The 16681-nt window shown below is 46.5% G+C and overlaps 1 protein-coding gene and 1 long non-coding RNA gene across 4 annotated transcripts in view; both read left to right on the forward strand.

Annotated features, from left to right (window-relative positions):
• The window catches only part of LOC310689714, a 172121-nt gene that overhangs the window by 95012 nt on the left and 60428 nt on the right, over positions 1 to 16681 (forward strand). The gene's annotated exons all lie outside the window — the stretch shown is intronic.
• The window catches only part of MKX (mohawk homeobox), a 63720-nt gene continuing 60428 nt past the window's right edge, over positions 13390 to 16681 (forward strand). For 2 of the 3 annotated variants that reach the window (XM_083467573.1, XM_083467575.1), the window contains exon 1: positions 13390 to 13545. The gene's annotated coding sequence lies outside the window, so the exon portion shown is untranslated. Of the gene's footprint in view, positions 13546 to 15968; positions 15990 to 16681 lie in introns of those variants that run through there. The other variant, XM_083467574.1, reaches the window with a different exon arrangement.

The raw sequence follows: 16681 nt of genomic DNA on the forward strand, positions 1-16681 counted from the left end.
ATAGTTGACTTCCAAGATTTGGAAAGCAAACTGCTCCCCAGCCGAAAAGCTGCGGTCTCCTTGTCTGTCATCTCTTAAGCTTTTCTGCACACTCCCCTGGATTCGGGAATAGCAGAGCGGGAGAGAGATTGTGTGGCTCAGCCACACTTATGGCTCAGACAGCCCAACCCCACTCTAGGGCTTTGGTGACCTGCCTTTTACCTTTCAAGGGCCAAACCCTAGGTTAGCCTCATTACACACATACACACACTTTAAAAAATAACCCCCCCCAAAACCCCTTGTGGAATTAGGCCAGGAGAATTTTTTGGCCCAAACCTAGCAGACTAACGGGAATCATTTCTGTTGTCATTCCTCCGGCACTGTATAGAATTTCTCACCAAGAAGAAAGATAAAGACTCACCAATTATATTTTACAGCTCTGGCTAGGCTATAATGTTCTACACCACTCAGCACTGTGCCGTTCTTATCAAGATGCTGAAGGCAGCATACTAGCACTTCTCCTGGAAGGAATCTGTCTGTCCCATTTTAATAGGCTACTCTTAACAAGCTGATTCCGCCCCCACCCCCCACCCCCGGTCACCTTCACTTTTTAATCAAACCCTATCTTAAAGCTTGATGGGTCAGAACAGATGCCTATTTTATGTAAGCGAGGGAGCCTTGTGGGTTACGCTCTGTGTTAGTATTTGTTCTAGTTTTACTTCTTTGTTCTGTGCCAGACACCCTTTTGCTAGACAGTTCCTTGCCAGCTCCTGCTGTTATTTTTGGCAACGCAGATGTTTTATCCAAATTTACATGAAATACAAGTAACTTGTGTGTTTCATCTTTTCTGTGTGTTTTTTTAAAAACAAAAACAAGAGAAAACAAAGACTGTAGTCAATTGTACAAATCTCCTTCTTCTCCAAAGGTCCCAGGAATCCCGCACATGAGAGCTCTGCATCAGGTAACAGATTTATTAATCTTAGGTTATTCCTAGAAGAGCCTTATGAAGAAAGCTTCGCACTCAAAGGAAGCATAATGGATGCACGGCGAGAGGGGCAGTTAGTCCACGTGACCTTTTTTTGAGATGGAAAAGTCACCACAAGGTGACCCAATATATGCATTCAAAAGTGGATTTGTGAAAGCACCTTATTTTATTAAGCAAACACTTTCTGCATCGGATCTGCATGGGGGGTGGGTCACCCAGTGTGGAAAAAGCTTTGGCCTTCTCAAGCAAGGTCTGCTTGGCACACCAGCTCTGGCAGTGCTATGTTAAGTATAATTGCTTAATTGGCAGTGAAATGGAGAATGCATATGTGTATTGCTGAAAGGGTTTAACTGGGAGATGTCATTGAAGCTAAAGAGGAGTTTGGATTTGATATCCTGCTTTATCACTACCCGAAGGAGTCTCAAAGCGGCTAACATTCTCCTTTCCCTTCCTCTCCCACAACACACACTCTGTGAGGTGAGTGGGACTGAGAGACTTCAGAAAAGTGTGACTAGCCCAAGGTCACCCAGCAGCTGCATGTGGAGGAGCGGAGATGCGAACCCGGTTCCCCAGATTACGAGACTAGCCCAAGGTCTTAACCACTACACCACACTGGCTCTCACCAGTGAGAAAAACAATAGGAGCTCTCTAAACTCCTAGGCAGGTTGATAATCAACTGTTATTGTTCTCTGGTATCTCTGATGAGGTATTTAACTTTAGATCACATGGGAGGCTATTAAATTGCAAGTTCGCCATCTTGGAAGGGTAGTGGGTTGGAGTCTTTGTTCCCAGGCTCCGTGGAAGTAGGATGTAAATAATGAAGTTCTTCAGGAGCACACGGCCTCAGGCTGTGGAGGCGTCTGGGACAGGGGAGAGATAGAGTTTTGATCTCAATCCTGTTTAAAGTTCTTTTCAAGAATTTGTTGGATGCATCTTTGATGTTATTGTTCTGTTTTGAGGAAAGTTCTGCCAATAAAGTTGTGAATAAACTGCAGTCATTAAGATTTGAATTTGGCCACCGCTGCAATCAGGTAACTCGTGCAAAGGGGGATCCAAGATATAGATATGATGGTTGAATCTGCACAGAGTTCTCTGGTAGCTGGCTTCTACTAATGTGGTCACCGGCCCATGTGAACCACTAAAGGCATCTTTGCAGGCACCTCATGGCTCCCCTTCAATGGCATAAATTGAGCTCTCATTGCTATGGTGCTCCCAGTGGCAACCAAGGATCAAAGCATAGGCCATCCTACAGGGTAGCCAGTCCCAGTCCGCTGAGGCCACGAGAGTAAATTCAGCAGTACCTTTCCGACAATGTGTCTTAATTCAGTTTTCTAGAGGAGAAAGTCTGAAAATTCATGGCAGCAGCAGTAGTGTGGTCCAGATCCTAGTTGCATGTGCATGTGAGCATTTTTAATTTCCCATCTAGTTTTCCAACCCTTAAAATGTGGAGTCTGGGTCTTGCCTCCTACCAGCTACCTGCCCACCCCCATTTTACAGCAAAAGTCATTTTAATGTTAGAAGTCAGCAGATGGGATGCAAACAACTAGCTCTAAAGTATCGTTCAGCTGGCGTGAAAACGATTCCACTGCAGAAGTGTTACATATATAATGAATGGACCCTCAGGCTGCCACTGCTCCTTCTGCATCTAATAGAAAAATAGTGTGCGGCAGAGAATGTGTTCATTGTCCATTTCAATCAGTCCAATATCCTCTTACTTATGAGTTTCCTAAGTTGCTGTTATGGTACTGTTTCCATTTTAATTCCTCAAAGGACAATTCACTTTTGTGTTATCCTCACCCTGTTGGGGAACACAAACATGAGAGGGGAGGGAAATGATGTTTGTAGATATTCTTTCCTAGTATTTACACAGGAACTTGGCCTCAAACACTTGGGCAGCTTTGAATCACAGAATTAAAGAATTGTAGAGTTGGAAGGGACCCTGAGAGTCATCTAGTTCGACCCCCTGCAATGCAGGAATCCCTAGTAAAAGCATCCATGACAGATGGCCATCCAACCTCTGCTTGAAAACCTCCAAGGAAGTTTGTTAGGGGTAAACTACAGATCCCAAGATTCTATGGGAGGGTGCTTTAAAGGTGTGCTGTATACACAGCCTAGTTGAGGGAACTGGGTACAGTATGTTTAGCCTGGTAAAGAAGAGGCTGAGAGGAGATATGATAGCCATCTTCAAATATCTAAAGGCCTGTCATATGGAGGATGGAGTAAGCTTGTTTCCTTCTGCTCTGTAGATTAGGACCAGTACCAACAGCTTCAAATCACAAGAAAGGAGATTCCAACTAAACATCAGGAAGAACTTTCTGGCAGTAAGAGCTGTTTGACAGTGGAATGGACTCCCTTGGAAGGTGGTAGACTCTCCTTCCCTGGAGCTTTTTTGGGAGATGCCAGGGATTGAACCCGGAACGTGGGCAAAGCAGATGTTCGCAACTGAGCTATGGCTCTTTCCCACTGATGGTGGGCCAATGTTGTCCACCAAACCCGAGGACAGCAGGCTAGCTTAAAGTAGGATTGCCATATTTCAGAAAGTGAAAATCTGGACAGAAAGGTTGGCAGAATTGTTGAGATATTTTTCAGTTCTGCCCAAAGTTGCTGACCTTTTTTTTTTTTTTTTTTTTTTTGCAAAATCACAAAAAATGAATGTTTTGGAGCTATTTCTGAGGAAACGCCATACAGGACATTTCCTTCTGCCGATTTCTGCCAGGACACTGCTTGTAGCTGCAGTATTCCGGATATGTCCAGACGTATGGCAACTCTAGCCTGAAGGTCACAAGGCTACCTGCTCCCGAGGAGAGCTGTAGCCACTCACTCTCTCTCTGCACCGTCCACCGCTTGCTGCCCCTGTGTCAGCCACCTCACTCTAGGCTGTTCTGTTTGTTAGGGGTAAGCTACAGTTCCATACCCATGGTATGAATGCAAGCTATGTGTAGGTATGGTACTCTTATTTATGGAGTGTCATTGTGTTGAAACATCACATACTCATAGTTCTGTTTCATTTCAAAGCATGTTTTGAAATGGAAAAAAAGAAGTGTTTTGAAATGGGGTGGGGGGACCTGACCTGAAACTTCTAGGACTGCATAAGGAGCAGGTTGGTTGCCTGTTTCTTGAGTTGACTTCAAGGCTCTCTTAGCTCCATTTGCAATTCCCCAGCATTACCAATAGGTGGCACTCTCAGTTTCGGTTACCAGGACTGACAAAATATTGCGTTTAAATGAAATGCTATGCAGTTCAGCTCAATAACTGTAGCAGATTTTGAGTACTATTTGAAGAACCACATACTTAAAGTTTGGCATTTTACCTCTTAAGGTTGGTGTTTATGTGCTTTCTACTAGCAAACCGTGTTAGCAGAACACTTCATCAGGTAAGGAGATGGGTCTATCAAATCAGCCAGATTTGACAATTTGCTAATTTGGGGGGGGCGGGGGGCGGGGAGGCCACTGGCTTTCATAAAACAATCTCTTTCACACAACTTTTAAAAGTGCACTTTCTACACTTTCACCCTTTAATTGCATAGATAATTTTCTTGCAGTTCCATGATCCCAGAACATGTCTCATCCCTCTCTCGCATACCTGTTCTTCCTTTCACTTCAACCAGATGAACTATCAGGCAGAGTGAGGTGGCTGACACAGGGGCAGCAAGCGGTGGATGGTGCAGAGAGAGAGTGGCTACAGCTCTCCTCAGGAGAAGGTAGCCCTGTGACCTTCAGACTAGAGTTGGCATACGTCTGGACATATCCGGAATACTGCAGCTACAAGCAGTGTCCTTATGTATATTGATACCGTATCATTGTATTTGGTCATCGTGTTGCCTTGGATATTACTGACTTTTGTTTGCAACACAGGGCTTAAATTGTTTGGTTACAAGTAGTGTCCTGGCAGAAATCGGCAGAAGGAAATGTCCTGGAAAATCCAGACATATGGCGTTACCTCATAAATAGCTCCAAAATATTCATTTTTTGCGATTTTGCAAAAGAAAAGGCTCAGCAACTTTGGGCAGAACTAAAAAATATCTCAACAACTTTGCCAACTTTTCTGTCCGGATTTTCACTTTCTGAAATATGGCAACCCTACTTTAAGCTAGCCTGCTGTCCTCGGGTTTGGTGGACAACATTGTCTCCGCTCCTCCACATGCAGCTGCTGGGTGACCTTGGGCCAGTCACACTTCTGTGAAGTCTCTCAGCCCCACTCACCTCACAGAGTGTTTGTTGTGGGGGAGGAAGGGAAAGGAGAATGTTAGCCGCTTTGAGACTCCTGAAGGGGAGTGAAAGGCGGGATATCAAATCCAAACTCTTCTTCTTCTTCTTCTTCCCACCATCAGTGGGGAAAAGCCATAGCTCAGTTGCGAACATTCGCTTTGCCCATGCTCCGGGTTCAATCGCTGGTTCTCCCAAGCAGGGTTGGGAGGGTCCTCTGCCTGAAACCCTGGAGTGCTGCTACCAGTCAGTGTAGACAATACCGAACTATATGGACCAATGGTCTTACTAAATCAGCTCCTTGTTTTCAGCATTGAAGTAAGATTAGCTGTCATTCTGGTCAGCTTCTGTGTGTGGAATGAGGAAAGGGATGCCATCTTGTTCTTTGCCTCAAGCAGCCAAACATCAGCCTGTACGCCCTGAGGGAATATTTTTTCCTGAGTTACTGTAAACCCCTCCGTACAAGTAGAGTTGGGTGTGTGTGAAAGTTATCTCTCATTGGAACAAGTAGACCTTGGCAACTTTTGAATCCAAGTGGTTCTTCTTTAGGCATTGATCTACCAAACATGGGGGTTACATAGGTACATCCTTGCACACTAGACCGGCGCAACCTCATACTTTGGCCTTGATCTGTGTGGTACACTTGCCAAGTGGACTTGCCACCGTTAGGCCACATAATGCCCAATTCATCAGGTGAAAGAGTTCATTAAATATCACCAGTGCTTTATATGGGAAGAGAAGTATGAATGAAAACCAAAGCAAAGAGGAAAGCCAAACAAACCGCAGGAAATGAGGGAAAGATGGCAAGCAGAAGGCAGTATGTCAAAGAGATGGAATACCATGCAACACCAGGAAACTAGTGCCATACATCAATGACATCAGCCGGCAACTGTCTCCAGCGCAGCAGCCCTCAACCGAGCCCTTAACAGACTCCTCTCTTCTTTACTGGGATCAGAGCGTTCGCTCGCAAAGCCCTCTCAGAACAAAGTTGAAATATCAAGAAGGAAGTATTGATTTCAGAGTCTCGGCAATTTGGACTTTGTGAGGCATGAAGGAGAAAGATGCCTAGTTCCTTTCCCCAAAGGGCACTTGAGTGGCTGGGGGAAAGGCAGCATGGTCTAGTCAATGAGAGTCCTGATGGCGGTAGAGAGAGGCCTAGAGATTTCGGCCCCGCGAACGGAGGTTCTTCACACCTGCCATACGGGATTTATTTTATTTTTACTTTTAATATCGCTTTCTCACATAAATGTGCCGAAAACATTCCACAACAGCAAAAAAAGCGTATTAACGCATCATAACAGGAAAGATTCTTGGTCTGAAATTCTGGAGAAACTGTGTATTAAAAATAAAGCTAAAGAATGCAGCTTTTTTTGTTAGCTAGATGTTATCTTCAAACTAAGCCGTTCTCACCATTCTGTTAGCATTGTTCTGTTAAATCTAATTATGGTCCTCCAGTCTATCTTTAAAAATTATTTGTTGATGTGATGAGGAAAGTATTTACTCCTTTGAGACTTCAGGCTATCCCCACAGTATATTTAGAGGGGAGATACTCTGGAATACCTGCAAGTTATAACTCTGGACAGAGAAATGTGGGAGATATTGTTCACTATGCAGTGTATTGTTTCATGCCTATTTCCTCTGGGGATAGGTTTCTGGAAGAGATTCTTGAGACGGTTTCATTTTTTAAAAAATAGTGAGAAGATTTTGTTACTTACTGGATGATGGTTGGTACATCTGTATGTTTGTGGTGACCAATGGCTTGTAGCAAATTAATCTGACTGAATCTGCTGTGAGGCTAATAGCATTATCTCTGTAATAACCAATCTGGCTAGCAACAAGAGGGAAATAAGTACATATTTAAGGATTGCATCACTAATGACAGAATGCTTATAAAACTGATTCATTGCTCTTTTCAGTCAGTAATAGCATTACACGGTTTACAATGCCCCCCTAACCTCAATATTTGGAAGCATTTACAGATCTTGTCTCTGTTTTAAAGTTTTCCTTAACAGCGAATCCCAAGGAAACACGATCTCGTTTTGAAACATGCTCTATCTGACATCTGAATCCACTCAGATAATAATGTTTCTTGGTAATTCGTTATCTCATCTGATTACAAAATCTCCATCTTCTTTTAGTCTTTAACTCCTTGTTGCACTCATCTTTTTTTCTCTCCTATAATTTTACATTATCTTTCTGTACTCCCTTCATTCATCCCAACAGGGGTTGTGCAGGTGGATTCATCATGAACTTTGATTTTGGGTCTATTGCAATAGGTTTGACCTCCCTTCCGAAACTTCAGCTTCAACCCTTTCCATTTATACATGACCTCAGCACACACAGCTGATATTTGAGTATGGATTGCTTTCTGCTAACCTCTTGCAGATTCTGAAGAAGCAGCTGCTTGTTGTCATATTCCCCCCCCCCCGCCTGGAGAGAGGACGAAGCATGGCTGGACCAGAGTTAGGAGCCAGCTCTCTAGCTAAGAGCAGCTGATTTACGTTTCAGAAGTTTAGGGTAAGGAGCCTTAATTAAAAACACAAAGCCTTGCATTCTGTATCCCATGCTGAATGTTAAACAAGCTCTGAAAATAGAAACAGGAGTTAACCTTGTTTTCATTAACAACTTTTTTTCCTCCAGATTCTGATCTAAGGAATGGAATATGGAAACTGTGTGTGTGTGTGTGTGTGTGTGTGTGTGTGTGTGTGTGTGTGTGTAAGAAAGAATGAGATATTTTACATGTGATTCTTTGGTAGACCTCACTACATTAAAGGCATGGATGGTGCTGCCTTGGTGCCAAGATCTCCTGCTCTTCTCTCGGTGTCTTTGGCAGGGCTTTCCCCACAGAGTACATCCCCACCCCACCCCAAACAGCCTTGCTTTCCAGAAGTTGGATTTTTCTTTTCATTTCTTAGTTTTTCCAGCCAGGCAGTGAGATGGTTCAATTTAATTTGTTCCCCGTCTGTACAGCTTGTCTACCAAGTGTGGCAGCAGGGTTGTATTTCCCAATTCAGTCTCAGAGATGCAATCTAGGTGGCAGAATTTATTTCTTTTGAAACCATGAATAGAGAGACAAAGGCTGCCAGTACATAGAGCTCTGTCTTGGCTTTTATAATGAGGAGACAGTATAGTTTAAGAAGGTAACAATTGCCCAATTGGCTCAGTCCAAAGATTGTTCCAGCACAGCACCCTTGCTTTGGCAGAAGCAAGCAACCAAGATACCCCACAGATGCTCACAATTTGTGCAAGATGCTGATAGCCATTCCTTGTTCCTTGTCTCCAGCATTTGGTAATCAGAGATACTGCACCTGCTTCTGGAGGTTCCATTCTTGCCTGTTACGTTTCATAGTTATTGATATATTCACTATGAATCTGTCTGATCACAACAAAATTTCACATGAGACAGGATGATCAACTGTGCACCACACAAGGAAGTACTACAGCCATAAACCAGCTCTTTGGCCGAGTTCATTCTAGTACTATTCCTGTGGTTTCAGCAGAAGCGATCGGTTTTAACCAACAAGGTAGGGAGGTGCAGGTCTCAGGTTCAAAAATAAACCCACTGTTGTTTTTAAATGAAGGGCACTTTGTGGTCCCTGAGACCACATTTTTGTCCCTGAGAAACCACCCAGTTCATTGACTTAAAAATATGGCAGAACAAAAGAGAACATTTTTTTGTGGTGGCCTTAAGCAACTTGCGTGCATCCTCAGGGTAAACCCACTGTTCAGAGTTGGATGCTGTTGCAACAAATATGGCTGGCCGTTTGGTGCCTTGGTGGTCAAGGAGGCAACTGTCCATACAGTGTTGTTGTGGATCGCACCCTAGATGAAATACATTATAGAAATGGAGAGCAGAATAACGTAACTCCTTTTACGACGGAGTATCAATGGCTACTGGCTGTGATGGTTGTGTTCCATCTCCGCTGCCAGAGGCATTATGCTAGTTGCTGGGAATCCCAGGTGGGCAGAGTGCTGCTGTTCTCAGGACCTGCTGACAAGTGTCCCACAGACATCTGGTTGGCCTCTGTGAGAACAGAAGTGCTGGACCTGATGGGTCACTGGCTTGATTCAGGATGTCCTCATGTTCTTCGGAAAACAGTCGTCACACGAAAAGGCAATAAACTTTGGCATTTGGAAAAGAAATCCATCATTTCCCACAAGGGAAATGGATCTGTGTGGCTAATGTGTTGACTCATATCCTATCCCTTGCCCTCTTGTACCCTGATAGATGTGTCTGGTGCACATGGGGATGTGCACCCCCAGCCACGGCCACTGCCGCATGCAACAAAGTGCAACTAGATTGAACTGGAACTGGTGTCTGCTGAGAAAGTATTCAAGGAGAGTGTTCCCAAGATGTCTAACACCAGGCTTTCAAAGCGGCTGCTAACAAAGTCAGCGTTAGCGTGTTCCGTAGCATCTATCAGTGGCAAGTTAGACACCTTGTTTAGCTAATGCCACATTCCGATCGTGCTTCTATCTGTATGTGTTATTTGCCCTTCACTTTGAGCCATGGCCTCAAGCTATAGCCTGTATTTGGCACTCTTGTATCTGACAAGAGTCCTAATGATCTTCTGTCCTGGACCTCACTTTCCTAACTTCTGCTTACTTCAGCACATTTGTAAGGTTATAGAACATAGCGTTGAAATACCTGACTACTGCCAACAAGCCCTAAGGTATTAATTAGGATTGAAAGTAATAATAGACCAATAACTGAGATATTGGCAGAGGAGAGACTGTGTGGGAAGAAGAGGCAAATGTACATTATGTACCTTGTTAAATATATTACAGTCAACTTGTGCATGGTGGGGTTTTTTTTTTGAATGCGGCATTTGTCCTAAATAAGCCCTTAAAAAGCCAGTTATTGTTTAATGTAATATTTCTCTCTTCGCAACATTTATAGAGTCAGCCTTAAAGAGTTTCATCTCATTTAAGAAAAAAATCAGGATTAAAAAGTCCAGACTGTGGGCTGGACCTTGATGAAGTTAGGTGCACTTAATTTCCATTCAGATGGATGGGACATTTTGGTCATGATTAAATCCCATCGATTTCAATGGGTACTAAATACAACCAACTTAGTTCAGCCTTATATGGTTTGGCATGGGAAATGTTAAACATTTACTAAGTCGCTGGGCACTGTCCAGAGGAGGTTCTCTTCTGTTGACAGAGAATAAATCTGCAATTCTAAATTTAGGCCATATGTAAGTTCCATTGAATTCAATAGCGCCTACTCCCAGGTAAGTGGCATTAGGATTGTGGTGCAATGCCATGAATCAGTGTATTCAGAAGTGAAACCCCATTGCGTCCAGTATATAGGGTTGAAACCTAAATCTCACTGAACTCAGCAGCACGTATTTCTGAACATGCATGCTTTAAGATAGTGCTATAAGTTCTGCAACTGGGAAAACTCAGCTTTAAGCCAAAGGAGCATTTCTATACACATACTCTCTCTCTCTATATATATATATGGTTGCACAATTTATCAGAAGCACCTACTGGCATGTGTTGATGCCATCACTAGCAAAGAACACACACAATTCCGTTTCCCACTTCCCAGCCTGGCACTACTTTGTGCCATTTTTAGAAGATTTTTTTTTTAATTCTTTTTATTTTTAGAAGATTTTTTTAAAATTCTTTTATCTTTAATCAAAATGTACACTAACAATACTATGTAAATATAAATGGTACTGAATAAATATTTGAGATCATGTTGTTCTCCACTGAGTATACATTCTATGTCACACTGAAACATTTCCCTCTTTTTTCAGGACAGAGCAAAGTTGGCATAGATGGCTTGGTTAACCTGCTCCAGCCATGTGTTTATTTTACATTTAAACACCAACAACCACCTGCTTTTCAATATTAACTTGCAATCTTATTTACAATACTTAAAACATAAAACAACACCAAATCCAATAAAACAACAGAATAAATGAGGCAAAACCAGTCAGCAACAATTTATCAAATCATGTCTTCCAAAGCATAGCAACACAATCCTATCCTATATTTACTCAGATGTAAACCACAAAGAATTCTGTGGTGCTTATTCTTGGTTAAGCTGAGTATACAACTGCAGTTTCAATTAATCATATAAGTGATTCCCCCCCCCTAAGTTTCTGCAAAACTGCTACTGCTGCTGGTGTTGGGGCCATTTTCCAAGATTGCAGACTACTAAGAAAGCTGCATGTGTTAATTAGCTTACTAGGGTTTTCTGGGCTGTTGATGACTTTTTTTGGGTAAATGGTCACAGATAATAATGTAATTATCACTATCTGTACTTTTCTGCATTTCATCTTCTTTTGACTCCACTGTTTATGACACCCAAACATACATGCCCAGCTCCTGCTACTCAGCACAACGCTTCATCTTTTGTTGTTAAAGTATCCAGGCACAGGCTTCAGCAGAATTAGTGCATCTGTGTGGCCTCAGCACAGACCATACCCTGGGGCAATATTTCTTATCTTGATGAGGGCAGGAACATATGTGTGCAGTGCTCCTTTGGAGCAACACTGAATTGTATGTAAGCTTAGAATTTAAAGTGGGTGTGAGGCAGTAACTGTGCCTTTGAAATCCACTTGCTGCCCGATCCTGTGGAGCACACGCAAGTCTACACAGAACTGCAACCTGTTCTCTACCTTGCTTTGTTAGGTGGTATGAAGCATGGTGAAATTGTTCTTCAGGTGATAAATGGTTTATTAGCATTTAATTTAGTGTTGATGCAGAGAATGGTCATCCATTGCTTGGGACTAACAAATACTTCTAATAAACAGAAACTTTAAAAGCACATTTTGAAATATGTTTAGCATATTTGTGCAGTTAGGCTCTTCTCTCTTCCCCCAATGCCCTTTTGTGTACCCCCCCCCTTTTGAACCTCAAGTAATTCCTGGTAAGAGGAAGAAACTGCTATATATTGCACATGGATAATAGGCTATGTTGCTGCCTAAAACAATCGTAGCTCAAAATACACATGGACTTGCTGGATTCATTTAGAAGTCTGCCCTTTCCTGGGTGTTCTCTGGGCAGGTTACAAATCATAAAAACGAAATAAAACAGTAGAGCGTAACAGCAGCATCTAAAACCCTTTAAAATACAAGCCAGCATTGACTTAACAAAACATTCCTGCTTCAGGCACAAACACAACAGCAGCAATACAGGATATGACTGACATATCGCTTACAAGAGATTAAATCCCTTCCAAGGACTTGTCAAAAAGTCTTCAGCTGCCAATGGAAAAGCATCAGTTTCAGGCACACCTGCAGGGATGTAGATTGATCTTTGTAGCACAAATAGATACAATTCATTATGGTTTACGAAAAAAGAAGTTGTGTATCGAGTTATGTATCAAGAAGTGATTGGCTAATGGGAAAGCAAAAGAGCAAAAGAGGAAGAAAAGTGCAGAATCGTGTTTATTCTTTTAAGACTTGGGAGTCACCTGCACAGAAGCAGCCATAATTTTCCCAAGCATCTAGAAGTGATTTTCTCTTTCTCCAGCTTCTTCCAAGGAAGCGACAAGACCACGCAGGCTGTGGACCCTATGCAAACATTTAACCAGGAGCAAGTCTCATTGAGCATCCTGGCACTCACTTCTGAACATGTTTAGGATGGTGCTGTTGGTGACAAGGGCTTCTCTCTGGCAACGCCATCCCCATCCAGATACTGCATGTGTTTATTCAGAGCTTAGTCCCAGCATATCCAATGGGGCTTCTTACACAAATGTGGAGACCTGGGATAGTCACTTTACAAACCAAAGCATGTTTACTCAGAAATAAATCCGGGTGAGCACAATGGATTTAGACTGCAATTCTATACATGGGGCATTTAACTTACTTCTCACTGGATCTGCAACCTCTGAGATGTCTCCAGGCTACTTCCAGCCCTCTGGTTTTCCTAGAAGACAAGGCTGACCTTAACTTGCTTCTTACGCCCCGGGTTCTTCTTAGGGCCTTCAGGTGCATCTTGCCCTCCACTAAGCAGGAGCAGACGAAGGCAGGCCGAGCCTGGGCCCGCTCCTCCCCCCCCCCCTCGCCGTCCCCTTGACAGACACCGCCGCGGGCTTTCCAAGCCGGAGCTGCCCGGGAAGCTGGATACGGCAGGGGGAGGATGTTCGAGGGCTGAGCTGGCCAGAGGGGAAACATGAGAAGGCGCGGCTATTCACGTTCCGGGGCCCGGCAGCTCCTGCCTGGGCAATAAAGGCGAGCGGCGGCCGCGGTCAGAGCTTGTGGTTCAGGAGCTCTCAGGGGCTGCTGCGCGCGCTGACAACGGGCGGCGGGAGCGGGGATGGGAGAAGGAGAGGCCGGGCAAGCGAGGAAGCGAGGAAAGCGGCAGCCCGCAGCCACCTCACCAGCAGCAGCAGCAGCGACCCTCAGCCGCAGGCGCCAGGTACGGCCACGGGACCCTGGCATGGGGGGAAGGTGCGCGCGCGTCGTTTGTCTGACTGAACCCGACCAAACCAAAGGACGCCGGAGGCCGGGGGGTGGTGGTTTGACCTCTCCACCTTCCCACACTCGCTCGCGCAAGGCCAACCACCACCGCCACTGCCCCGGATACAGAGTCGTGCCCTCCTGCCCCCGCTCCTTGGTCGCACTCCCTTCTACTCCCCTGCGTTTTGGGTCCTTAGTGGTTTTGCCCCTTTGTAAAAAGCGCCGCCGCGAGAGGGCAGCGTGCAGTTGCCCCGCGCAGGGGGGGGGGGGCGGAGAGGGCTAAGCGCTGTAGGCGCTGAGGAGCCCAGAGGGAACGCGCGCCCGCCCGCGTAACTGCGGCTCGCGACGCCTATGCTGGGCACGCGCGAAGGTAACTAGGGCGTTTTAAACTGGGTTGAAATGGCATAATTCGGCGGGAAGGAGGAGGTGCGGCCACTTAAAGCGATTTGAAAAGAGAGAGGGACTCTCTCGGTGTGTGTTTTAAGCAGCTCCGGAATGGTTTTGGTTTTCGTGTGGAGCCCGTTCGAGCGCGCTGGCGTTCCCAGACGCGCATCCTTCTCATTGGATACCTGCGGGGTGTCTTGTGAAAAGCGATCCATGGCATTCCGGGCGAGTCCGCTTTGCGCCGCCCTGGGTTTGCGGGGCCTCTGCGACCCAAGAGAGGCGCTCGCTTGTTTGTCCCCCTTCGTGGCGCGGGCGGCGCTGCGTGGACGGTCGCCTGCTGTCCTGCGGCGCCGGAGGAGCGGGTGTGACCGGCCTGCCGATGGCGCCCCAGAGGCTTCTGCGGAGCGACGACTTTTGCGGGAAGCAGGTCTCGCTGCGGCATCCCGGGGTCGTGGCGCTCTGCTCCTTTCCGAGTCCCCGGGAATCTGGGGCATTGGAGTTCGAGTTGTGCGCGCGCGTGGGTTTGCAAAAGCCATAAATTAGGATACGCGTTGTAGGCACCGACGTGCTGTGTGTTAACGAGGAATTAGAGACGTCTGGCTGCTGCTGCTGACGCTGGTTCAAGGACCTGCTCCGCTCTCCCTTCCCGCCGCTTTTGGTTCCTATGTTTTTGTAAGAGCTCATTGAGACGCAGTGTAGTGACTGCTTTCCATCACTCTCCTTTCCTATTATCAGCGTGGTTGAAATAGATTTCTTCCAACATCATCTGTCCAAAGAGTGGGGATTCTCCCTTTTGACAACTGTGGTCCTTGCCTCGGATTCATACGTGGTCTCTGTCTACACGGCTTGTAACGTGGGAGCCCCCCCCCTCCTGAGCTAAACCTAAGCGACGGTGGTGTTGGACGGGGAGGGGCAGGGCGAGGCTTTTTCCTCGCAAAACAAGGAGGGGAAAAGGGACCACCTTCCTACAAACGTTAGCAAGGAGCCATCCTAAAGGGACAATTTCTGCGGTTGGGTGGGATCCAAAAAGGCGGGCAGAAAACCCCGCGGAGCAGGATAAAGAGGCGCTTGTAGTGGGCACGCATTCCTGTACACAAAGTCACACGCTCATAGACACGCGTGTCCAGGGGGAGAGTTGGTCCTCAACACGCGCGGACTTGGACTGGAGCCCTGGCGAATCCGGCGGCGCGCGCGTGTGTTCTTAGGATCTCGGCCCTGCTCGTTTTTCATGCGCACTAGTCAAACAAGAGTCTGAACGACATCCTTGCAAATATTGACAGTGGCCCGTCGAGTTAATTTCTCTGGTTACTCGGACGTTTTCGGCCAAGGAAAAGCGGCCGCGCGCTGGCTGCTTGGAGGAGAAAGTGGTACTTTCTCTCTCGGGGGATGGGGGGGGGGAGGGGGCGGGAGCAGCCCGAGGAAGAAAAGGGCCCCGATCTTGTTTTTAAAACCACACGGAAGGCGAACCCCCCTCCCGGATGAGGAGCCGTTGCTCGTGCTGCAGCGGATGGCTCCGATCCCGCCGGGCTGCGAGGTGGGAAGAAAACCCTCGGCCTAGAGGGAAAGGGAGACGCCGGGGCCAGAGCTGGGCGGCGGGCGGCCGCATCCTGCGCAAGAATCAGACAGCCTGCGGCGTGGATTGTGCCTGGACACAATGGTCGAGGTGTGTCAGGGTGCTATGGACGCCGGCTTGAGACGGGAAGGGAGAGGCGGACGGTCCCCTCTCCAAGTGTAAGCCAGTAGAGGAGATCTGGGAGCCACCCAAATACACCGCCGCGAGAAGGGATGCTTTGGCCCCGGGGGGACGGACTGAGGAGCGAAGCAAAGAGACGCCCCTTCGGGTGGCTGCCGGTCCGGTTCTCAGGAAGATGCCCGCCAACCATCATCTTCAACTCCTGGTCACTGCGCTCTCTCCCGTTTCGGTCTCCACAGCCACCGCAGGCGCTGTAACTCTCCAAGGGTTTGACACCCCCCCCCCCAAGGCGCACTGCAGACAGACGGATGCCAACAGCTACAATTGTGTGTACACTATATGGTTATTACACTGTTTTATCCCCCTCCTTCACGTCCCAAGAGCGGGTATCTGTTGGCCCATTTTGACAGGTCCAGTATCTTCCTCGTCTGCACTTGAGAGGGTTGTGCGCACGCCTCCATTCCTATATTTCCTTTCACTTTTGTGCGCTATCCCCCCGTTCAGTTTGATGGCCTTCCATCAGACGGGTCCCTGAAATCTAGAGGATGCTCATTTAAAGCACAAGTTGAACTGGGAGCCCGCTCTTTAAGATGTGGAAGGTGTTTTTTAAGCGTTGGCTCTGTGCGCGCACACGCGTGAAGGGTCTCAATGCATTGCAGCCTGGGTCATATGACGGAGGTTTTCGGGTCGTCCGCTGGTCTAAAGCTCCGGCACCTCGCAGTTCCTCTAAACCAGGCATAGACAAACTCAGCCCTCCATATGTTTTTGGGACTACAACTCCCATGATCCCTAGCTAACAGGACCAGTGGTCAGGGATGATGGGAATTGTAGTCCCAAAACATCTGGAGGGCCGAGTTTGCCTGTGCCTGCTCTATGCGCCTAACGTGTTTTTCACGAGAACGCCTTTTCACACGTTAGGCTGAAATTCTCCCTTGAGCTTCCCCTGTCAAGACGCTTGGCCCGGAGGACCTTCAGAGAGAGACAACATTGGAGACAAGTCTCGCTATCCCAGACACAC

Source organism: Podarcis liolepis (assembly GCF_965112155.1).
Source record: "Podarcis liolepis genome assembly, chromosome: 12".
NCBI classification, from domain to species: domain Eukaryota; kingdom Metazoa; phylum Chordata; class Lepidosauria; order Squamata; family Lacertidae; genus Podarcis; species Podarcis liolepis.